The sequence below is a fragment of the Homarus americanus genome, unplaced genomic scaffold, assembly GCF_018991925.1.
Source record: "Homarus americanus isolate GMGI-L3 unplaced genomic scaffold, GMGI_Hamer_2.0 scaffold24922, whole genome shotgun sequence".
In the NCBI taxonomy this organism is placed as follows: domain Eukaryota; kingdom Metazoa; phylum Arthropoda; class Malacostraca; order Decapoda; family Nephropidae; genus Homarus; species Homarus americanus.
In genome coordinates this window covers 6506669-6532866 of record NW_024722610.1, presented here as the reverse complement: position 1 = coordinate 6532866, position 26198 = coordinate 6506669, and the positions used below count along the sequence as shown (strand labels likewise).

At 39.7% G+C, this 26198-nt stretch overlaps 1 long non-coding RNA gene across 1 annotated transcript; it reads left to right on the top strand.

Annotated features, from left to right (window-relative positions):
* The first annotated feature begins 2556 nt into the window (after positions 1 to 2556).
* Positions 2557 to 25710, top strand: LOC121862947. The gene is made up of 3 exons (XR_006088296.1): positions 2557 to 2922; positions 22899 to 22968; positions 25446 to 25710. It is a non-coding gene; the product is annotated as an uncharacterized LOC121862947 (long non-coding RNA).
* The last annotated feature ends 488 nt before the right edge of the window (positions 25711 to 26198 follow it).

Sequence of the window (26198 nt, the reverse complement as noted above, 5' to 3'; positions counted from 1 at the left end):
AGCAGTCGGTACTAGTCAGGTCAGAGGGTAAGCTGACCCAACCTTCTCACCTGGTTACAAATTTTCTTAATTACGAAATTATCCAGTTTGTACATACCATTACTCAAATTCATGTTGACGGATTCGGTATGTTTAATGTAACTAGATTCTATTGTAGTGGATTCCTCCCCTACAAGCACCGAACCTTCTCGAATTCCCCAGCCTACGCCTCCAGCGCCGCCCACGGAGCGGGGGTCAACTATCTACCCACGCCTACCCCCGCCTTATAAGGCCTGACACCGCTGTGACCCCTCTCTTTCTACCCAGTGCCACAAGCAAGCAACACCTCCTCCTCCACGCCAGCCTGGCGGCTGCCGCTCCCACCAGCGACCTTGGCGTCCCTCAAGCCAAGTGTCCCTCTGGGCACCCTCACCACCCAGCTCTCTCTACTCAAGCTTATTAGAGGGCCCGGATAGTTATGCACTAAAAAACCATGAAATATGCATGCAAATATGCACTAAAAACAGGGGAAATATGCATTTATATGCCACTTATAAAGCCAAGAATGCAGGTTATACGGAAACAAAATAGAACAAGCCTTTCTCCTTATGATTTCCATCGTGTCCTTGAACAATTGTGAAACATAGTTCTTACGTAATGTTGATTCGTCAGGCACCTTTTTTCCAGTATACTGTTCCAGGAATGACTTTAGGCACTTGTTATTCAGTTTATGCAATGGAATATCCGCTGAAACAAATGCCTTGCACAAATCTGCGTTGAACTGGGAACGATCAGGCCCTGACTTACTGGAACATGCAAGAAGTAGTTGTTGCTCCTTTTGTGCACTATTGGACTTAACAGCTTCGAGTCGGATGTGCTTGCTTGTTTTAAGGTGTTGTTGGACTTGAAATTTCTTGCTCGCTGTCACTGGTGCTTCACAATATTTACAAAACAGTACACTTCCATCAGTAGTAAATGCATCAAATTCCTTTACATATGATCTCAGCACTTCATTTTGGTTTCTTTGTACTTTCGGCATTTTCACGAGCAGCAGAAGAGAGTAGCTCCACACAGCAGCACTGCTCCTGACTGACTAACTCACTAGTCCAATGAGTCATGAACCAGGTGTGGAAACGACAGATTAAAGCGACGTGACTTCACCTAACCACACCTCACCTCACCTCCCAGTACCACGTGTGCTCATTCAGTGGCAACAAAGAGATACTGCCAGATGAATATTTTACCAAAATATGCATTCATATGCAGTTATCTAGGTAATATGCACTTATCATAGAAATCACGCAAAATATGCATTTGCATATGAAATATGCAAATGCATAAGTTATTACCATGCTACCTACCCAGCAACAAGCTGCATTGTACATCCAATACAATATGTATACAGTGAGCACATTGTGAGTTTTCTTTCTCCATCCCATCTTGAGTGTGAACCAATATCTCATAACCCCACACTATAATGTCTCATTAAACATAACGAAGGGGAGTGTAAGGTAATTTCATTTCCTAACATATATGCTGTCAGTGAATATGATGTATTTCTTTGCGTATGAACCTCTGCCCTGCTTGGCAGTGAGCAGTGTCAAGACTTGACTGAATTACTCGGAATAGGCAAACTGTACTCCAGGCTTTGTCAATAAAATTGTTAAACTAAAAAAACTAGGGCTGAAGAGCCTCGAGGAGTTGGCAACACCGGTGATGTCAGTGATTCAGTCAGTGTGGCAAACTTGGAAAAAATCGCTAAATCTAGCGAATTAATCTTTTTTTTTTCAAAACATGGATGGCTAACACCATTTGCGGATAGCGGATTTTCTGGGGGCATTTTCATTGGATTTGGCGGAAGTTCTAGCGGATTTCGTATACATGATGATTATTAGTAATTAAAACATATTCTGTCCTCCCTCTGAAAATAGAAAAAAAAACTGAAATTTATAGTAAATAGAATACAGAGTAATCAGCAATCCAACTTCTCACATTGACCCCAGGGTATATTTAGGATACGAATTTTAAAAGATTTGCACCAACTCAAAGCTATCAGAAAAAGCGGAGCGTGATCTTCGCCAACGCTGCATATCTTGTTACCAGTCTCTGTAATGAGTTAAAACACAGACTTACTGATAACTTCAAACTCTTGAGAAAAATGTCAATGTTTTCAGTAGCGGAATGTCTCAGAGTTGTGAAGGAACAAATAGTAGAGATAGCTGAACTTTCTGGGTACCATCCCCCCAAAATGACCGAATTCACAATCGGTGGTGCAACTTAACAATTGTTAAATGGCACGAGACCACGTCAACAGTAAAATTTTGGATTGAGGTAAAAGATTACCAGGATGCTACAGGAGTAAATGCTTTTCGTGACCTCTGTATATTACCTCTCAGTGTACTCTCACTCCCTCACTCTAATGCTGAAGTCGAGAGACTATTTAACCAGCTAAATGTTGTTAAATCAAAGCTTAGAAATTGGTTGAATACAAGTTCGGTCTGTGTGATTATTACAGTGAATTTGAAAATATTGCCGTTCGTATGAACCGCCAAAACAAGTGGTAAAGCAAATAGGTACAATGGTAACATACAGTTCATCGACGTCAATAGCACCAGCAGCTGGTCCAAGCTCTTCTTCTAATACCCATGTCTATAGAGATTGAAAAGGAAGAAGAGGAAGGCATAATTTTTTCGCTGAACTAAGTGGGGAGTGCTTAACATTTGTATATTTACTTAACGTTTGCATATTGTTTAGGATACGTGCATAATATTGTGCTAAGCGGATTTCTAGCGGATTCTATAGGTTAATCTAGCCAATTTTCACCAACCACGTTTGGCATCACTCGACTCTTGTTGTTATTATCTGCTAGTAGCCTGGTATTGCTACCGTGAACACAAAGTTACACAAGGTGGGCTGGAGCTCCCCGAGGTTACTCCACCTACGGTAAGTGTCATGTATTTCATGTTTGTGTGAGTATCTGAAAAAGTGACGTGAGTGAATTTATAGTATTATAAGCTGGTAAAGATTAGTTTTAGTTGCACCACGGAAACTACAAACAAAAAATGGTTTTCCTACATTAGTGTATTTTGTGTTGTTTGAAACGAATTTGACTTTCATTTCCATCGCAAATGATCCGTAATGGAGATATGACCCCCCAATTACTGTACCATCAAAGCACATAGATACATAATTTTAGTGTCATATGACAAGCTTTTCTCTGATTTATTCTGCAATTTTCTTTAGCCTTCATACCCTGCCCGCTACAAGTGATTTATGATCGTAGATAGAGAAGGACAAAAAATAATTATGGTAAAAAATTCGTTTTTAACCCAATTTATACAACTATGCTGTTTACATAGGGAGAAATAGCAAAACAAAAAAGGCACTGGATATTTTGCCATGGCTGGCTAAGTTCCTTCTAACGCTGTTTTACCATGAGTGCGCTTTGATTGGCTAATCGTCCATTACCGGCGAACAACGTGAGAATGATATGTGACCGTGACTGGTTGCACTTGGCATTTATTTCGCCGTGAGTCGATTGTTGTGTAGCTATAAACAGACCTAACCAGAAGATGTTTTATTTTGTTCATTATTTCCTCAGATGTTCTTATTATAAAAGAGGCGACATTGGTTAATATATAGGACTAACCCGCCAGGACTGCACGGTCCGACTAATTACCCAAATGTACCCAAATGTAGCCGCAATTAAGTCAAATAATGGTCCTACATGAATAAATCGGACTGCCAATCACTTCTCGACTAGTATTTGGTGTCACAAAGTAAAAAATAATTGGAAAACTTACTTTAATCTAAGTTAATAGATCGCGTGCATGTACCGAGGGAGCGAGTAATTACCCAAATGTACCCAAATGTAGTCGCAATGAAGTCAAATGATGGTCCTACAAGCGTAAATCGGGCTGTGAATCACTTCTCGATTATTGGTGTCATAAAGTCACAAAAAATTGGTAAACTTAATTTAATCTGAGTTGTGTTAGGTTAGGTACGGTACTTGCACTCGATCTATTAAATCAGATTAAATTAAGTTTACCAAATTTTTGTGACTTCGTGACACCAAATACTAGTCGAGGTGAGGTTAGGTTAGGTTAGGTACATGCACTCGATCTATTAATTCAGATTAAATTAAGATTACCAATTTTTTGTGACTTCGTGACACCAAATACCAGTCGAGAAGTGATTGGCAGTCCGATTTATTCTTGAAGGACCATCATTTGACTTCATTGCGGCTACATTTGGGTAATTACTCGCTCCCTCCGTACATGCACGCGATCTATTAACTCAGATTAAATTATGTTTTCCAATTTTTTACTTTGTGACTCCAAATACTAGTCGAGAAGTAATTGGCAGTCCGCTTTATTCATGTAGGACCATTATTTGACTTAATTGCGGCTACATTTGGGTACAGTTGGGTAATTAGTCGGACGCGGGCTGCATAGCGCCGATGCGGCTGTATCATCTCATGTCCAGAAAATGCCTAAAATTTCCCCATATAAGTAGGATGTTCTTTCTATTTAATATACCGGGAAGTTGGGTAATGTTAGGTAGGTCTGTTTGGTTGGTTAGGTCTGTTCTTTGTAGCCACAAATGTTAAGTAGCTTTTATTATAAAAATATCCATTTTTAAACATATTTCCACAAACTACAACAGTGTCCACTATAATATAACAATGAAAATCCGGCTATTTCATAATTGTTTTCAATCAATTTTGCTTGCGGGTTAGTCCTATATAATTACCGCGACATTTGCTAGATCCTAATAAAACCTGACCTAACCAACCAAAGAAACCTACCTAACCTTACCCAACTTCCTAGCTGAGGTGTGGACCCATCATATTAAACAGAAAGTACTTAGGCAAGCAGATCGCACTCACAGTAAAATAGCATTAGTAGGAACTTAGCCGGTCACGGCAAAATACCCCCAAAAAAAAAAAAACTTTATTTAAAAACAAATTCTGGTGCAAATTTACATCTTTCGAGTATTTTAAATGATAAGACCTACCCAATTACCAACAATATTGGCTGCTAAAAGTGGGCATTGCTTTCAAGTAGAGGGGAAATGCTAAAAAAGACACCAAAGTAACCTTTGAAAACTTTACTAAACCTATTAAAAGGTTAAAATTGCTTTCAAGTTCATGGATCCCCCCCTCCCACTCATCTGAACACCGAAAACTACACCAGCACATTAAACACCGAAAATAAGAATGTGGTAAGTGCTTTATAGTTTTAAGATTTTAATAGGTTAGGTAAGGTTTTTAAAAGTTTGTTTCAGATTCTTTTTTATTTGTTTACGCCCCACATTTTATCTCTACAAAAAAACCCAGCCTACTGTGAACGACTAATGTTGTTGGTAATTTTATCTGTTAAAACATTCAAAAAATATAAATTTGTACTGGATACACGAGAGAATAAAGTATTTTTCCTTCTGTTTTTATAGCTTACGAATTGGGGATATTGGGATAAAAAATTTTTTTTACCTAAATTAAAATTTTTTTTATTAGTTTTTATAAGTTACTATGGTAAATATTGACAACTAACCCACCGACGCATTATTTGTTTTGATGTTAATCATTTCGTTTGCAAATGCCTCGTTTGGTATATAATTGGCGTCTAGGTACGCACTACTTTGCTTTTCTCAGCGGTGACGCTGCATCCCAAATGTAAACAGCCAATCATAATGACGTATTTCAAAACACTCCGCCACTCTCTGTTGGCGCCCCTGTCTCAGTGTATGCTTATGAGCTGTACAGTCATGGTGGCTGTTCTCACGTTCACAAAAAAAAGAAGTAATTATTGACAACTGACCTGCTACTGATTTTTCATAAAAAACGATTATAAGATTGCTGTAATTTCACTGTGATTTATAGTGGACACTAGCAGTTTGTGCAAATTTGTTAAAAAGTGGTTATTTCTAAATTAAACATAACCTAACATTAGTTGATAAGAGAAACAAGTGGCAGAAACATTGTTAGAAGACCTCATGAACCTAACCAAACAAACCTACCTAACCTTACCTAACTTCCAAGCTGTGGGGCTCTGCCCCCTGGACCCCCAGTATTTCGGTCCGACTAATTACCCAAATGTATCCGCAATTAAGTCAAATAATGGTCCTACATGAATAAATCGGACTGCCAATCACTTCTCGACTAGTATTTGGTGTTACAAAGTAAAAAAAAATTGGAAAACTTACTTTAATCTGAGTTAATAGATCGTGTGCATGTACCGAGGGAGCGAGTAATTACCCAAATGTAGTTGCAATGAAGTCAAACGATGGTCCTACAAGCGTAAATCGGGCTGTGAATCACTTCTCGATTATTATTTGGTGTCATGAAGTGACAAAAAAATTGGTAAATTTAATTTAATCCGAGTTGTGTTAGGTTTGGTTAGGTTAGGTTAGGTACATGCACTCGATCTATTAAGAACATAAGAACATAAGAAAGTGGGATACTGCAGGAGGCCGACTGGCCCATACAGGGCAGATCCCTTTCACACCCATCCCAGCACTTCCATGTGCCTATCCAACTTCGTCTTGAAGCTCCCTAGCGTCCCCGATCCTACTATAGCACTCGGTAGCCTATTCCACATATCCACAACTCTATTACCAAACCAGTGCTTGCCTATATCCTTTCTGAATCGGAATTTATCTAATTTAAAGCCATTTGTTCTAGTTATTTCGTTATTACTGAGCTTCAGAACATCTTCCATTTTACCCTTGTTAATCCCACTTACCCACTTGTACACCTCTATCATATCTCCCCTAACTCTACGCCTCTCTAATGAATGTAAGCCTAAGCTTTTCAGTCTTTCTTCATATGGAAGGTTTCTAATATTATGGATCATTTTTGTCATTCTTCTTTGTACTCTCTCCAAAGAATCTATGTCCATTCTATAATAAGGACACCAGAACTGAACCGCATAATCCATGTGTGGCCTCACTAATGCTAGGTAAAGTTTCAAGATAACGTCAGCAGTTCTGTTACTCACAGACCTAGATATGAACCCAAGAATCCTGTTTGCCTTGTTGCGAACGCTAATACATTGTTTTCTAGGTTTCAAGTCGTTGCTAACAAATACACCTAGATCTTTTTCAAACTGAGTTTTCTATTTCCGTGTTACCTAGTTTATACTTAACGTTTGTATTCGTCTTCCTATCTGTAGTACCTTGCATTTATCAGTATTAAAATTCATTTGCCAGTCTACTGACCACTCATGTAAGGTATCTAGATCTCTTTGAAGGTGTTCAAAGTCACTGTCTGAATTTATCACTCTCCCATTTTGGTATCATCTGCAAATTTACTAATCCTACTAGTTATGCAAATCAAGATCATTAATGAATATAACAAACAGCAGAGGGCCTAATACAGATCCCTGGGAACTCCGCTTTTGACCGCACCCCAGTCTGACTTTAATCCATTTATGCTGACTCTTTGTTTCCTACCAGTTAACCATGACCTAATCCATTTTAATACTGATCCACCTATTCCATGTGCTTCTACCTTCCTTATCAATCTCTCATGAGGACTCTATCGAATGCTTTACTGAAATCTAAATAAATTATATCATATGACTTATCATTATCTACCGCTTCAAATACTTCTGAGAAAAAGCTAAGCAAATTTAGAGACAAGAACGTCCCTGGGTGAACCCGTGCTGAGAAGAATGAATTAAGTTGAATGTTTCAAGGTGGCTTCTGATTTTGTAGCAATAATTGACTCTAGCAACTTGCCTATGATTGACGTGAGACTAATGGGACGGTAATTTGATGCTATTGATTTATCACCCTTTTGAAAATCGAACTACATTTGCAAGTTTCCAAGCTTCTGGCACTAGGCCGATTCTAATGACTTATTAAATAAAACTGCTAATGGATTACTCAACTCATCTCTACATTCTTTTAATATTCTAGCATATACCTCGTCTGGACCAGGCGATTTATGAGGCTTCAGTTTGTTAATTACTTTAAGCACATCGTTACTAGTAATATTGATATTCATCAACATATTTTCTATACTGTCGTTATATACCTTATGAACTTCTGGAAACTGTGCTAGGTTTTCATTTGTGAATACGGAGCGAAAAATGACTATTTAACGTACTACATTTCTAACTCATCATCAGTCATTTCTCCTGTCGTAGTTTTAAGGGGACCTATTGTATCTCTAACCTTTGATTTATACAGTTGATAAAAAGCTTTGGGGTTATTTTTCGATTCGTTTGCTACCTTGATTTCATAATTTCTCTTTGCTTTCCTAATTTCTGTTTTTACCTGTCTTGTTAGGTTCTGATAGTAACCAAGTAAGTGATTTTTGCCTTTCTTAACTTTTCTATATACTCCTTTCTTTTTCCCTAGAAGATCTAAGTCTATTATTCATCCATTTTGGTTGGTTCCGTATCGATCTGAATTTTCTTTTAGGGATGTGTTTATTTTGGGCATTATTGATTGTCGCAATAAATTGTTCATAAGTAGCTGCTAAATTAAATTCGGGGTTATCCCGTCCTAAGTTGACAGTTTCCGGAGGTGTGGGGGGGATTAATCTTTTGACCATAGGGTCATCCCTTAGGTCTCTCCTTATGCTACCGTAATTAGCCTTCCTAAAATCCGGGATCAAGGCCGAATTTTCCTTCTTCCTGCCATCCCATATTATGTTAAAATATATGGCTTTATGATCACTGTTTCCTAGTTCGTCTCCAATCCCAACATCTTTTACTAGATTTTCATTATTACTGAGAACTAAATCGAGGATATTATTTCCTCTAGTGGGCGAGTTTATGAATTGATATAAAAAACTATCCTGTACTACTTCTAGAAAATCTTCAGATTCATTATCGCTAAGTTGATTTTTCCAATCTATGCCTGAAAAGTTGAAATCGCCTAGAATACATACATTGTTTCTATCAGATGCCTTCTTTATTTCCTCCCATAGCAATTTACCATCATTCCTACTCAAATTAGGTGGTCTATATATAACACCAATGACTACGGATTCACTGCCCTCACCAATCTCTACCCAAATACTTTCATTGTCGCTATTTGTTTTAATGTTTGATTTATTGCAGCTTTTTAATGACACCCTGATATACACTGCTACACCGCCACCTCTCCTTCCTACTCTGTCAAATTTAAATAGGTTATATCCTGGAATATGAAATTCTGCTAAAAAATGCTTGGTGTTTGAATTTATCCATGTTTCCGTTATTGCAATTATATCTATGTTCTCTTTACTAACAATGGCCCTGAGTTGGTCCATTTTGTTACACAGGCTTCTACTATTAGTATAATAAACACTCAATGTATTTCTTCCGTTTCTATCTGTTTTACATTTATTACTTTGATGTTTGTTATTATGACTAACTATATTTTCAGCATTATCTACTTCTGTTTCACTACTTCCCAGGACCACCTTGTTTTTTGACTCCCATTTTCCCCGACCCCTCTCTACTGGTGAAACCCCCCCTTCGGAGTGACAATTTCACGCTCCAGGGATGCAGACAACGTCTTTACCCCCTCACGAGACAAGTGTACTCCGTCGCGACAGTACAGGTAGTCGTTGCCATAAAATCGTTGCCAGTCATCAATGAATGCCCAACCATTGTTTGCACAATGTTTTTCCAGTCGGCAATTAATAGCAATTGCCCTGGACAGCCATTCACGACCAACCCCTCTTCTAGGCAAGACACCACATACTATCGGGATCCCTCCCCTATCTCTAATCTTCCCCAGCGCCTCCCTATACCTCTTGAAAAGTTCCTCACTCCTAACCTTACCTATGTCGTTTCCTCCCACACTAAGACACACTACTGGATTGGTACCCTCCCCTGACAAAACTCTGTCTAACCTCTCGGCTACATGCCCTATCCCAGCCCCAGGAAAACATACCCTAGTCCTACGTTTCCTATCTCTCGCACAAAAAGCCCTATCCATAAACCTCACCTGGCTGTCACCAACTACCACGACCTTACCTGTGGGCAGGGTTTGTACAACTGCCCTTTCCTCTCCTTGATCCATACCGTCCTGCCTCTTCTCTTCCTCTCCAGCTTCCTGCAGCACCTGGTAAGGGTTACTGCACTCCACACCCTGGTCAGCTTTCCTAAGCCTGACCCTAGTCCCCTTGGAGACAACCACTCTCCACGCCTGCTCCTCCTTCGCAGGTGTCCTGCTAGGCAGGACACCTACCTGAAGGAGTTCCGTCCTGAGGGCTTCATTTTCCCCCTTTAGAGTGTCAAGCTCACTCCTCAACTGCCCCAGCTGCCTTAACAGCGTGGCAAGGAGGTCGTCCTTCCCCACACTCCCCTCCTCTTCCTCCACGGCACAACGATCCAAAGCGGCCATTTTCCTTGGTCTCTAGCGGGAGCACTATCAGCACGACCTTCTCCCAACATCAACCTTCCTCTTAACTCAGATTAAATTAAGTTTACCAATTTTTTTTGACTTCGTGACACCAAATACCAGTCGAGAAGTGATTGGCAGTCCGATTTATTCTTGTAGTACCATCATTTGACTTCATTGCAGCTACATTTGGGTAATTACTCGCTCCCTCGGTACATGCACGCGATCTATTAACTCAGATTAAATTACGTTTTCCATTTTTTTTTTACTTTGTGACACCAAATACTAGTCGAGAAGTGATTGGCAGTCCGATTTATTCATGTAGGACCATCATTTGACTTCATTGCGGCTACATTTGGGAACATTTGGGTAATTATTCGCTCCCTCGGTACATGCACGCGATCTATTAACTCAGATTAAATTACGTGTTCCAATTTTTTTTACTTTGACTCCAAATACTAGTCGAGAAGTGATTGGCAGTCCGATTTATTCATGTAGGACCATTATTTGACTTAATTGCGGCTACATTTGGGTAATTAGTCGGACCCCCAGTATTTTAAACAGAAAGAACTTACTATGATATTGTGTAATTTTACGTTTTTTGTGAACTTAGAGCAGCCGCCCATACCGAACGGTTGAGAAGCGTACACTGAGCATCGGCGTCGATCAAGCCCCGGTGGCTGAGTGTTTTGAAATGTCAATATGATTGGCTCTTTGCATCCTGGGATGAGACGTCATCGCCACATTACTGCCGAGAAGACGGAATAGTGCGTGCCTCGGTGCCTAATTATCTACCAAATGAAGCATTTGCATAAGAAATGATTATCATATCACAACTCACTGATGAAAATATAATAAAAAAATAAACATCAAAACAAATAATGCGTCAACGGGTCAGTCATCAATATTAACCAATGTAAAATTACACCATATTATATTAAGTTCTTTCTGTTTAATATTCCAGGGGCCACAGCCCCATGGCTAGGAAGTTAGGTAAGGTTAGGTAGGTTTCTTTGGTTAGGTTGACGAGGCCTTCTAGCAACACTTCTGCTGCTTGTTTTTCTTATCAACTAAGGTTCAGTTTAATTTGGAAATACTGTAACCACTTTTAAACAAATTTGCACAAAGTACGACAGTGACCACTATAAAACATAGTGAAATTGTGGCGTTTTTATAATCGTATTCTTTGAAAAATTGGCGGTAGGTCAGTCAATAATTTTCATTCCTATCTTCTAAACATCTGTGGAGAAAATGGATGAAATCAATAAAATGTTTCTGGTCTTAGCCAACTGCTTCAGTATTACCAAAATTAATAACAAAATAAGTTTTTCCTACGTTTTTCATGGTGATTTTAAAGAATACTGTATTGGTTAATTTTTACTTATGGATAACAGGAATCTTTGGAATTTTATCTTTGTAATCAATAGTTTTGACAGTTCCAAGGTACCTTTCTTCTGTAATGTTTCCCTTGCAAATGACCTAACCTAACCTCCTAGCCTGGATCTCTGGCAAATATAATTTGTTTGTGAGGGAAATGTCATCGGAGAATAGTATCTTAGAATTGTTGAAACTACAGTAAGTCCTCGTTTATCATCGGGGTTACGTTCCTAAAAATGTGACATTAAACGAAACAGCGTTAAGCGTATCGATTTTCCCCATTAGAAATATATAAACATTACATATACACAAAATCATTGCCATTTCTAAAGAAAATACTGCATACATTTACAACTAAGTTTTTATTGTTACTCACCAATGGGCAGAGGTGGTGAAGTAGAGGAGGCGGATGGCGGGAGGGGAGGAGTATGGCCGGAGTAGAGTAGAAGGGTGGGAGAGGAGGAGGGTGGTGAGTCACTGAGACCTGCGCCAAGCCGAGAGAGCATAACGCGGCCAGACGAGAGAGGGTGATGCACTGTAAAATGTAGTCTGACGATGCAAAACGACGTAGTATTGGATCACCGGGACATTGAACGAACTTTTGGTCTCTAAAGCTTAGCGATGTAGTCCCGAAACAACGTTAAGCGCGGACTTATTGTACCTATAGTAAAGATAAAAATCCGTGTTTTCCGCAAGTAAAATACAGTGGGGTATGCTATAACGAACGTAATTGGTTCCAGAACCTCGTTTGTTATAGCATTCGTTCGTTATAGGATTAATCCGTTCCAGGCCCCCAAATACAACCACTTAACACTGAAAAAATTCTGTGGAAAATGTAAAAAATACGGTACTTTATCTTACCTTAGTGTTGTTCAGCATGCAGGACAGGAGGCAGAGGGGGAGGGGGGAGGAGGGGGGAGGAGAGAATTATTGAGAAGAGGTGGAAGGAGAGGAGTCATCCTTCCTAGCCCTCTTTGGTGACTGTCTCACAGGCACTTTGTCTGTATGTTCTTTTGTTATCTTTGTAAAGAAGGTATCCAGGGTTGGCTGCTTCAACCTTGATTTCTGGACCTTCCAAAAGTAGTTCATAACATTGTCATTGAACACACTGATGGCCTTTTGCACAGAACCAACATCAGGATGATAATCCTCAGCAAGCTTGGACAGTTTGCTCCAGCAAAAGAACGCATCCTTGAGATCTTTGGCTGGAATGATGCGGCTTTCCTCCTTGTCCTCCTCCTCCCCTGACTCCTCAGAAGTTAAGCTCCGCTTCAGTGTCTCGTTTTCTTCTTTGTGAAGCTCAAGCAGCTCCTCAGTGGACAATTCCTTACTGTGCTCTTCCACCAACTCCTCAACATCATCATCATCCACTTCCAGGCCCATGGAATTGCCCAGAGCCACAATTTCATGAACAACAGCCTCTTCTTCTGACTCTTCGAAGCCTTCAAAGTCTCTTTGAAGGACACATTCAGGCCACAATGGCCTCCAAGCAGCACAAAGACACCTCACAGTAACCTCTTTCCAGGCTGAAGTAATTAAAAATACAGCATCTGCTATATTGAAGTGACTCTTCCAAAATTCCTTCAAGCTAACATCACTGGAAGAAGTGGATGCAAAACATTTTCTAAACAGTGCCTTTGTGTACAGCTTCTTAAAGTTAGAAATTACCTGTTGACCCATGGGCTGGATGAGAGGTGTTGTGTTGGGTGGCAAGAAGTGCACAGTGATGAAGTTGAACTCCTCTGGCAATTCAACCATCAAATTAGGAGGATGGGCTGGTGCATTGTCCATCACCAACAAAGCTTTTAGTGGAAGATTATTCTCCCTGAGGTATTCCTGAACACTGGGTCCAAACACCTCAATCACCCACTCAGAGAATAAATTCCTGGTCACCCAAGCCTTTGGGTTTGACCGCCACATAACACCAAGGCGGGTCTTCCTAGTGTTTTTTAAAGCTCTGGGGTTTTCTGCATGGTACACAAGGAGTGGCTTTATTTTGCAGTCACCAGAAGCATTAGCACAAAGAAGGAGGGTAAGCCTGTCTTTCATTGGCTTATGGCCAGGGACAGAAGTTTCCTCCTTGGTAATGTATGTACGGCGAGGCATTTTTTTCCAAAATAGTCCAGTTTCATCACAGTTGAATACTTGCTGAGAAACAAAGCCTCCCTCTTTAATAATATTCAAGAAAATGTCATGGTGTTCCTTAGCTGCTTCCTTATCGGCACTAGCAGCATCACCATGTCTCACAACACTATGTATTTTATTTCTCCTTCTGAAACCAGTAAACCACCCCTTGGTACCCATAAACACTGGCACATCGCTATCACTTGCACTGGGAGTCTTGGCTTTAAGGTCCGCAAACAATTGTCTGGCCTTCTCACAAATTATAGCTTCACTAATGCTATCACCTGCCATTTCTTTCTCCTTTATCCACACTAAGAGTAAATTTTCCATCTCCTCAATAACATTACACCTTGCTTTGCTAAGTCTAGAGATTCCCTTAGCCACTTGCACTGTATTCAACTCCTCTTTATTCTTTAAAATCGTACATATAGTCGATTTAGCCATCCCATACTCAACACTAAGTTTCGCAATGCTTGTTCCATCCTCACGTTTCTTTATGATTTCTTTCTTAGTTTCAAGAGTTATGAGCTTTCTCACTCGCTTTGAACGATTCATTGTCACAATTGTACACTTGTATAACAAAATATTTATACAAATAACTCTATTTCCACATCAAAAGACGAAATTTCAACAATAACAGTGGTGCACTGGCTACACAATGAGACAAAGATGGCGCCTGACGCTCTTGTTGTGGGTCGCGGTACAACAATATTCATGCGCCAGGCGAAATAGTCCGGTATTCATCCGCGTTCGTTGTAGGAGTTGCGTTCGTTATAGCATTCTCAATTTCATAGGTAAAACCGTTCGTTATAGGAATATTCTTAGTAGGATCCGTTCGTTATAGCATACCCCACTGTAATAACAGAAGATGTCCTTTAATTTTGTCACTCATGTTTATTTATGGAGATATGACCCACTACCACTAATAATGACAATGGTTTCTTAGACGATTCCATCTCGACCCTTCCTACTCCTGCTCCTTCTACTGAATTTATGCACTTTCCTATAATCTCCACTCATAGGGTTTCTGGTGTGTTCTCCAGGTTGGATGTGAGTAAGGCGCATAGACTGGACGGAATACCTTCTCGTGTTCTAAGGGAGTATGCTGAAAGCCTGGCCCCTGTGCTTGCTTACCTCTTTCACCTTTGTCTCAAAACCCAAACTTTTCCTTCTTCTTGGAAGCATGCCACGGTTCAGCCTATCCCAAAGAAGGGTGACCATTTTAACTATCAAACCAGTGCCCTAACTTCATCCCTCTCTAAGATTTTTGAAACTATCTTAGACTCATTTTCTCCGTCACCTTGAACGCCATTCTCTTTTGTCGGATCACCAGTATGGCTTTCGCCAGGCGAAATCTACTGGTGATCTGCTCTCCTACTGCACCCATCTTTGGTCATCCTCTCTTAGGGATTATGGGGAAACTTTCATCGTGGCCCTCGACATCTCCAAAGCAATTGACAGGGTATGTCACAAGCCTTTGCTTTCTAAACTTCCCTCTTATGGTTTCTCTCCCCCACTTTGTTCTCTAATTTCTAGCTTCCTTGAGAACTGATCCATGGCAGTTGTTGCCGAGAGATCGATCTCTCGCTCTTTCTCTACCAATAGTGGTGTCTAACAGGGTTCTGTTCTTTCACCTACTCTCTTCCTTCTTTTTATCAATGATTTACTTCACACTACAACTAATTGTATCCTATTTTACTCTTCACTCTTCTTCACATTTTCCCCTTCCCCCTAATTCTCAAACTAGATCTGTTTCTAGTGCTGATATCATTACATCTATCAATGCAGATTTGTGCAGCATCTACGAATGGGGGGGGTAGAAACTTGGTTAAATTTAATACAGTACAAGTAGTAATAAAACTCAGTATTTACCAATTACACTTTCCAAATTAGATGACCTCCCACCAAGCACATTTCAGGATGCAATCATTCTGCCAAATTCTAAAATAGAGATGCTAGGCCTCACCATTTCCTATAATGTCATGGAAGTCACACATCCACAACATTGCTAAAGCTGCCTCCCGAAAGCTGGGAATGCTGTACAGATGCCGTAGCTACTTTACTCCTGAGCAGTTGCTTCAAGTATATTAGGGATTCATTTGTCCTAACTTGGAGTACTGCTTTCATATTCGGGGTGGCTCTTCTTCTGTCCCTGACAAGGAAGGTACAAAAATTTTAAATTGTTGGTGACTCACAGGTACGGTACTTGGACAGAGCCTTTTGTGGTGGTAAAAATAAAAATAGGATGAGGCTGTGTTTGCCAGGGGCTGGGGTGGGGGATATGGTTGACAGGATGGACAATATCTTGTCTGGTAATGGGAACAAACCCATTATCTCCCTCAGTGCAGGAGGCAATGATATTGGTCGGTGTAGGAGTGAGGAGCTTCTTGATAAGTTCAAGACAGTTATAGATCGTATTAGGACTAAGGGAGGGATCCCTATCATATGTGGTGTCCTGCCTAGAAGGAGAGTTGGCAATGAGTGATTGTCAAGGGCAGTTGGTGTCAACGGCTGTCTTGACAGATATTGCAAGTCAATATCAGTCCCATTCATTGACAACTGGGACAACTTCTATGTCAGAAGGGACCTTTATGCTAGGGATGGGGTACAACTGTCTCGGGATGGGGTGGCAACCCTGGCTGGGTCTCTAGAGGGGGCAGTTCAAAAGATATTGAAGTGTTTAAACTACTAGGGAAACGTATGGGCACGGGGGTGGAGGAGACTGCAGTGGGAGCGGGTAAACAAAGTGAAAGATTACAGGGAAATTGTGTTAGGAATGATGACAAAACTAAATTAGACAGGGAGTTTAAACCTAAACGCGGTAAAGGGAGGACTCAGAACATGACTAAATTAATGTCTACTACGCGAACAGTAGAAGTATAAGAAACAAAATGGATGATATTAGGGCCTTGGTATGTACCGAAAAAATCGATAGACAGTCGGCCCTTAACATACGCGGGGGTTACGTAACAGAGATACCCATGGATGTTAAAATTCCGCATATATGTGCTACCCCCCCTCCCCCCAAAAAAACCTGGTCCCCCCCATGTCCTTATTTACCGTATATACCTGTGTGCACGGGGGTCATCGGGCTCATCGTCACTCAATTCCATAACGGGTGGTGAAGTGGGGGCGACGGTGGATTCAGCTGCTCCTCACTGCCGCCAGTGATTGATGGTGTTAAATCTCTCCTTCGGTGATCAAAGAACATGGTGATGGGGAGTTGTCGTCTCTTTCTTTCATTTCTTTCATGATGTTTTTGTATGGAGCGAAAACGTCATCCATCCCTCGCATGAATTTCAGGGCACGCACCATGGAGGGGTCCATACTATAGGCCAGGTTTTTCAGTGCCTCAATATTCCTGGTCATCTCCCCCAACTTCTCCAATGTTATTTCTTGGTGCTCTTCCTCATCCTCTTTCCCTTTCGCTTCCTCTTCCTTGCCTGAGTCTACTAACTCCTGTAGATCCTCCTCGGTCAGCTCAGTGTCATGCTCTTCAATTAGCTCCCTAATCTCGTCCTCTGCCATGTCCTGGAAGCCTTCAGCAGCCACTTTCCTTGACAGTGCCAGGGTCTTTCTGAATATTTTCATTAAAATCCATCAAAATCATTTTCCTTGTCATCGTCTTAAGCACCAAACAGCTCCTCCCAGTCTTCTCCTTGAACAGGGCTAGAGGGTACGTGTTTTTCGAATCATTTTCAATTAAAAAAATGTTACAGCACATGTATATTTTACCTAAACTGTGCCTGAATGAATATATTCTCAGAAATAAATAGTAGTTTTGCTGAAACGTGATGTATTTCAATGTAAAATAGGATAAAATACATGACGAAGACAAAAGACTTTACCTAACCTTCCAATGTTCAAGAGATGTTACTCGTTTTTTTAATAGTTTTTGGTTAAAATACTGTTATATTACAATGATATTATATTCATACTGTGCTTGATATACTACATTCATGGAAATGTAATATTTTGGCTGAAATGACGTACGTATTACAGTGGAAAGTGGGATAAAATCGTGACGAAAACAATGACTTTCGCTTTCTTTCGTTCAAAAGATGTTACCGTAATCGCTTTTCGAATGGTTTTCAGTTAAAAAACTGTTGTATCACAAGTGAATTAGGATAGAATATTATTGTAATACAACAGTTTTTTAACTGAAAACCATTCGAAAAGTGATTACGGTAACATCTTTTGAACGAAAGAAAGCGAGTCATTGCTTTCGTCACTTTCCATTGTAATACGTACGTCATTTCAGCAAAATATTACATTTCCATATTCTCAGAAATAAATAGTAGTTTTGCTGAAATGTAATGCATTTCAATGTAAATTAGGATAAACTACATGAAAACAAAAGACTTTACCTAACCTTTCGATGTTCAAGATATGTTACTCGTTTTTTTAGTAGTTTTCGGTTAAAATACTCTTATATTAGTGATATTCTATTCATACTGTGCTTGATATAATACATTCACGGAAATGTAATATTTTTGCAACTACAATGCTGATGTCAACACAAGTGTGGTTACAGCGAGACTGACTGACTGAGTGAGGGAGAGCTATGCGTGTGTGTGTGAGGTTGCGGGAGATGGCGGTGTCCCGTGTTCGGTGCCGCTCGCGAGTTGAATGGCGCGCGATTTGAATGTACTTCAATTACTTCAATGTACAAAATATTCCTCCGGTGGGGCAATCCGCGTACAGTAGTACCCCACTTAACGCGGTCAATTGAACCCAGAGGGTCCCGTGTTAAGTGAAATCCGCGTTAAGTGAACAACAGAACATATGGGATTAATTCCAATAGAAACCAGCCTGACCCCCAAACTCCACTTTTTGACGACACATAACTATGTTGTAGTAAAAATTTTATCTTAACTTTATGATGGTATGAAAAAACAAGTAATATAGAAGAGGTTGGGTTAGGAAACATAAAGGTTAACATAGGAAAAATGAAGGTTAAGTTAGAGAAACTAAAAGTTAGGTGGAACACTTACGGTAGTAGAAGAGATGGGTCGGCATACGGGGATGGAGGCTGGTTCCGAGGCAGAGGGCAGATTACTGGCCCTCAGGTGAATCACCATTACTAGGTGAATCACCATCACTGTCACTTATAGTTGTCAGGGCTTCCCTGACAAATCCCTCAAAGTCAACTTCACTTTCACTGGCTTGGGCTGGCTGTGGTGGGTTCTGCGGGCGAAGAACTCGGTTATGCTTTGCTGACGGCTGGCGTTGATGTTGTCATGATACACCGTGATGTACGGCTCCATAGCCTGCACCAGCCGGGTATGGAAGACTTCATAGCGGTCATCGTCATTGTCGCGGGAAAGGACGGACTTAATTTTCTCTGCAAACTCTATGGCACACTTAATATCACTATGACTTAAACTAGGTTCTTCGGAGAATGACGCACCTTCTTCCTCCTCTTCACTGGCGTGTTCTTCTTCCAACATCTCGTCGGCAGTCACTTCAGGATCTCTGATCACCTCCAGGATGTCTTCGTTGGTGGTCTCGGAGAAGCCTTCAGCTGTAATATTGAGCGCAGCTTCTCTGGCAAGGTCCACTGCTACTGCAACAGTCTGAACCTCACCAGTCACAGGTTCACTCCTCCTCTCACCTGGTATGCCATGCAACACATGTCTCCATGCGTGACGAATCGTAGCAATAGTCAGCAGATCCCATGCCTCCACCAAGAAGTCTACAGCTTGTTTAACGTTAAACTTCTTCCAAAATTGTTTGACGAGAAGTTCTTGAGTCACCGCCTCTTGTTCCTTGTCCTCGTCGCTTTTGCTCTCGCTGTCGGTGTCACCCAGCTTACGCAACTCATCCTTGGTGTTGGTAGAGTCGTTCAGCAGCTTGAACTTCTTTGCAGAGTACGCAGCTTTAACATTGCAGATCAACTCCTGGTCCATGGGCTGGATTAATGACGTAGTGTTGGGAGGAAGGAAGACCACTTTTACGTTGGGGTGACGATCCATAAGTAGGGGCGAGTGTCCAGGTGCGTTGTCAAGGAGCAACAAAATATTGAATGAAACATTCTGTTGCTCGCAGAATTTCTTCACGTCGGGAACAAAACAGTTGTCAAACCAGAAGAGGGACAGAGAAGAGGACATCCACGCCTTACGTGCGGTTAGCCAGTGGACATTAAGCTTGTTCATGTCCATATTCTTGTAGGCGTGCGGCTTGCGGGCTGTGTGAATCACCGATAACTTTGGTTTACAGGTACCGGAGGCATTGGTGGTAAACAGGACGGTGATGCGTTCCTTCTGCAACTTCCGACCCCTTACCTTGCTGGCAGACTGGACAACGAAGGTCTTGGAAGGTAACTTTTTCCAGAAAAGACCAGATTCGTCCATGTTAAACACCTGGTCGTCAGTGTACTGTCCTTCCTCCATAATCTCACGTAAGAACGGAGGAAAATCTCTAGCCGCCACACGGTCAGCACTCGCTTCCTCACCACCAATGTTGATGTTGGTGATCTTGTTCCTCTTCTTAAACCTATGCAGCCAACCAGAGGAAGCATTGAAGGGTTTGGGCTCTGCAATTCCCAGCTTACGTGACACTGCTGCGTATAGCTCACGTGCGTACTCCAGCACTGAGCGCGTGTCCACCGCCATGTTGCGTCGTGCCTGACGAACCAAATAGCTCACCAGCAAATTTTCCAGTTTTGCCAGCACCCTGTTCTGGCAATACCTGATAGATGAAGCACCTGCAGACTTTGTGATTTTCATGTGCTCTTTGATCTTGGCTGCATCCTTCTTGATCGTGCGAATCGTAGATTCGTTGACGCGATGCTGGCGCGCGAGATCAACTTGCCGTCTTCCTTTCTCCAAATCTTGAACAATTTGGTACTTCACCTCGTAGCTTAAGGAACGTCGTGTCTTCTTTGGCTTAGTGCCGCTGGGTCCAGGTAAGGAAAGGTCTCTCTCTGGTGGCGGTGGTGGTCCGGCGGAAGCCATTTTACGGAACAATGGATGCGCGTTTACACGGTGTGGCCTTGAGGGATGAAACTGCCGCGGCTAGGTCAAGCATCGTCTCTCCTCCCTCCCCGGGGTGGTCACGTCATAATACTTTAAGCCAATTACAGCTAGCAGCAGAGGGGGGTAGGGATGCATGGCCAATCACAGGTCTGATACGTCATATGACGTCAGTGATAACGCAACAAAGACACACACTGCGCAACCTTACCGCGCCGCTTGCCCAAGCGGAGGGAGGAGGAGGGAGAGGCAGGCAGGCAGGCGGGCGGGTGGGGCAAATCTAAAAATAGCGTCTCGAGCCGGACACTCACCGCGTATATGATGAAAAAATCCGTGTTAAGTGAAAGTTCAGCTCTGGCGAGGCACCGTGTATATGATAAAACGCGCTAAATGAAACCGCGTTAGGCGGGGTAATACTGTATTTGCAAATCCGTGTATGCTAAACCCGCGTATGTTAAGGGCCGACTGTAGTAATAATAATGATAATATAGTAGTAATAATTATTATTCATAGTAAATAAAATTTTTAATAAAAAATACACAAAAATAAAATAAGAATGATAACAATAATAATAATAACAATAATACTGTAATAATAAAATAATAATAATAATAATAAAGAAATACAAGAATGAAAAAAGATCAAAAGTGAGAAACACGACCTAGACCTATGAATTATTATTATTATTATTATTATTATTATTATTATTATTATTATTATTGTTATTATTATTGTTATTATTATTATTATTATTATTATTATTATTATTATTATTATTATTATTGTTATTGTTATTATTATTATTATTATTATTATTATTATTATTATTATTATTATTATTATTATTATAATAGGCCCCAATGTGGGTCAGTGACCTGTGCCCGGGTGGGCTGATCCCTGTAAAAAAAAAAAAAAAAAAAAAATTATGAAAACCGAAAAATTTCATAAACCGAAAAGCATCTGGTCCCAAGGATTTCGGATGAGGGATTGTTAACCTGTATTACTTAGCTATCTAACATACTTGATGCATTGCAAGTGTAAAGCAAAGTATCCATTTACCACAAATGAGCAATCTATTTAGTGTTTAAAGAAATACCTACTACCGAGAGATAGAGAGAGAGTGAGTTACATCATACTGCGACACTCGGGCTAGACATAACATCTGCGGGATGTTTAATACGGCTATAACCTATGAACAACCTCTAACCTCTACAGGTCACTGAATAATGAATGTTCATAATTATACATCCATGGTTGTAAGTTACAGGTATTAACTAATTACTCTAAATTATACAGTATATAAATTATACTGGTTACAGATTGCTCGGCCACGTCAGGTCAAAGGTCAACCGTCCTTGGATGGCTGCATAAAAGAAAAGAATCCTATCACATGGGTATTGCTAATTGCCCACCTTGGTGATGGTCTCAAGTGACTGCCACTATGTACTGCGTACGGCTGTGTAATGAAAAATATTAGGGATAGCTGCCTGTATAGCAGATTTAGCTATAGCTGGTCTACAAAGCTGCTTCTTTACATAGAAGACAAAAGCAATTATGATTATTATAGATAGTGGTAATCACCGCGAACACCACCAAGGCTGAAGTCTCTGTGGGATGAGAATTGCCTTTCACAAATGTCAGTGGGTGCCATAAGGTTGCATCATTATCACTATCGGTATCCATTGATTTGTTCTTCAACACTGTAATGTTTGTGATCAATTCATTTCGGTGTATTTTCTGAAGGTCCAATGAGTGAGAGGCGATAGGTTTCCTGAGTATGGGCCAGTTGCAAGAACATCCACTGTGTACACCATGCTGTGGTAGCCCCATGGTCGGTTTGCAAGAAGCACTCTGGGCTAAAAAAAAATAAAAATGCCTACGATTCGTTATTGGAATGTGGGAGATTTCCGTGGTCCTCGCACCACCGCCCGATGACCACTACGATGGAACTATATTTTGAAACCAAAAGAAAAGAAATAGAATTGGATGCACATAAATTGTATAAATCTGCAAAGGAATAATATTTTTTATAAGGTATCCTCCATATAGAACAGCACATGAAGAATTTTATTGTTTTTTTAAAAGAATTCCATTTTTGTGTAGGAACATCCGCCAGCCTCTACTTACCTCATCACCGCTTATATCCTCCAAATTCTCCTAACCATCATAAAAGGTAAGCCTTTAAGATAACTAATCCAAATAATTTATGTGTAGAAATGTATGGAAATTAAATTAAGCTAAAAAAGTCATAAGTGGTCTATTTGAAGAGTGGTGAGAACTGTTCCATCTGGGATGGTGAATGACGTCCCTTATCAGAAATAATATCGACCCAATTTTCGTAATTAGTGCAATTACAGGTTGTACCTCTCTAGTCCGGCAACCTCGGGACCTGACTGGTGCCGGACCATGGAAATTGCCGGACCATGGAAATTCACCCTTTTCCTGGATAGATAGTGACTTGTGCTTATGCCTAGAAGCACTAGCACCACTTTCTCTGCATCATGGTCTCTTTGAAGACATATTGAAGGGTTAAATGTCGTATAGTAGCTTCTCAAATTTCGCGAGTTTTTAATTCTTAACGTATTTTATTGGAACACAAAAAAATAAATAAATAAAAATTTTGACGGCGGAAACTTGAATTTCGACGGGTTTGAACGGCCCGCCAACGTGCAGACGACGTGCATAATCGTGTAAACAGCTTCATTTCTCTTATGTACAAAAGATTCATTATTGTTTATTACTGAATGTCTTTTTTATTGAATTAATGTTTATGTGTGCAAAATGAGCAATACAATTCATTAATAATACGTGGCATATTAAAACACACGAGGAAATGACACAGCATTGTATTCGTTGATTACAAAACCAGTGACTGACTGGTTCTACATATAAAACTGAAGAAAATAAGACCTTGGTTGTAGCTGTAGTAAAATTAATATGGTTGTTTTAAGTAATGTTATTTAATGTTAATAAATGGAACAATAGGAGTAGCTAACGATAATGGTAAAGAAAAAAGAGAGATCGCATATGTAAGTGCGCATGCGCACACGTGAAAACATTTCATCATTACTTTACATAAGAATATGAAAGCAACACTTATTTACTGTTCATATATATTTTAATTAATGTTTCTGAATTTGTTTTTATTGAATTAATGTACGTGTGTGCAAAATTAACAATACAATTTATTAATAATACGTGGAATATTAGAGGAGACGAGACAGCTGCTGGCATTGTTTATGTTAAAGCTTACGAAACCAGTGACTGATTGGTTCTACATATAAAACTGAAGAAAATAAGACCCTGAGTTTAGCTGTAGTAAAATTAATGTAAAAAAATGAATATGGTTGCTTGAAGTACCTGTAATGTTATTTAATGTTAATAAATGGAACAATATAAGTAGCTAACCATTAATGGTAAAAAAAAAGAAGTGAGACTGCTCGTATGTAAGTGTGCACATGTGAAAATATATCGTCATTACTCTACATAAGAATATGAAAGCAACACTTATTTACTGCTCATATATATTGAAGGGTTAAATGTTGTACTCTGTATAGACAAGCAGAGAGAGAGAGAGAGAGCAGCCGAACTGCCGGATGTAAACAAACCGTAATTTCCCGCGGCTTTTTTTTTTAAGGGGATTAGCCCACCCGGGAATAGGTCACTGACCCACATTGGGGCCTGAGGGGCACAAATTTAATACTCCTGTAATAATAATAATAATTCAGATAAAAAAAAGAAAAAAAAGCTGCCTATCTACCTATTGGACAAACTAAAATCGTTCCGGACCACGGGAGTTTCCGGACCACAGAATGCCGGACTAGAGAGGTACAACCTGTATAACCGTCCAGCACTACCAAAATAATTATTTCATTAGGATAAATACTTAGTAGCCTAAATTTCACATTTGAATAAGTCCAAATATGCCAGGTAACCAGTGCCAGGTAGTTCCCAGGCATGTTTCATTTGTGTATCAGTTTAACCACAATTTGTTACTATTAAGATAAACTCAGTGACATAAATTCATGTTCGTTTTTTTTAATTCCCTTAGTGACTCGATGTATTGCAAGAAAGAACTACCTTACTACTTTTTGTGCATCATTTGGAGTGGTGGTAATAATTCACTTTGCCATTGACAGTGGTAGAATCATATGCAGATATATTGGCTTTGTATGTCCATGATTCCAACAAAAATGAATAATGTCTTCCAAAATAAATGATATTTAAGGTCTTATTATCTTTTCGGTCATCCAGGGAATTTTAGGATTTTAAGTTGACAGATGTTTTCCAGTTAGGTTAAGCTAGGTAGATTAGGTTAACATTTGAATGTAGAACATTAAAATTTTAAAGGGCTTATAATTTTTTTTTATGAATTTCTCCAAAAAAAAAAAAAAGGATCAAAGTTTTGGAATCACCATAAAAATCTACATTAGAAAAAAAATAAATTTTTTGAGTGTGTGTGCTACATATCAAAACAAAGAAATCTGAGTTTCCATTGGATTTTTTTATCTTAATTTTTTTTTAACAGACAAAATTACCCACAATATGTAGGTGTTGGAAACTTATTTATATTAACCCTCACAAATAAAAATGTTTCAGAATTCGCAAATTTAACTAACATAATATTAATGACTTTATTTTCACGAACAGGTGGAGATACAGCTGACTTCACCTTTCACCAATATTGAAGAAATAAATCTTGGTATCATGAATGATGGGTAATTTTTCCGGTTCCTGGGAAGATTTTGGAATTTGCTACCTCACCTAACCTTGGAATTGGTTCTCGGACTTAGAACAGAAAAATTTGGAGACTCCGTAAAATCCCCAAATTACTCAGACCAGAAAAAATGCAGTTTCTGGAATTTTCAGAAAATATGCATTTGGAGAAATCATAACATATGCCTTAATTAATTTTTGTTTTAAATTTTACACTCTGCATACATACATGGATATTACGTATTAATATATTTGTGAAATTTGTGGATGATTTTTCCTTCAAAATATTGTGCACTTTACTCTTGATCATCCATATATTATAACATATCCTGCTTTTAATAAAGGCTATATTCTGACATAAGCATTATCATTGCATTCTTATCCTTATTGTTATTACAGTTTATATTAAACATTAAAAAATGCAGGAATAATTTGTAATTAACATTGCAGACTGTGTTGAGGATATTTTTAAATAATTTAATTAACATCTTGTTCTATGTTTAATATTATTAGTCTCTGATGAGTTGGTAGAATTTCATGACTATACCTACTGTATATGGGTTGCATGACATTTGCTCACAAGATGAACCTAATCTAACTTAACCTAACGTCTTCCTTTCCATTATAGTTGTGAGTATATGCCTTGTAAATATATGTCTGCACACTAACTGTATTTACATGGAATAT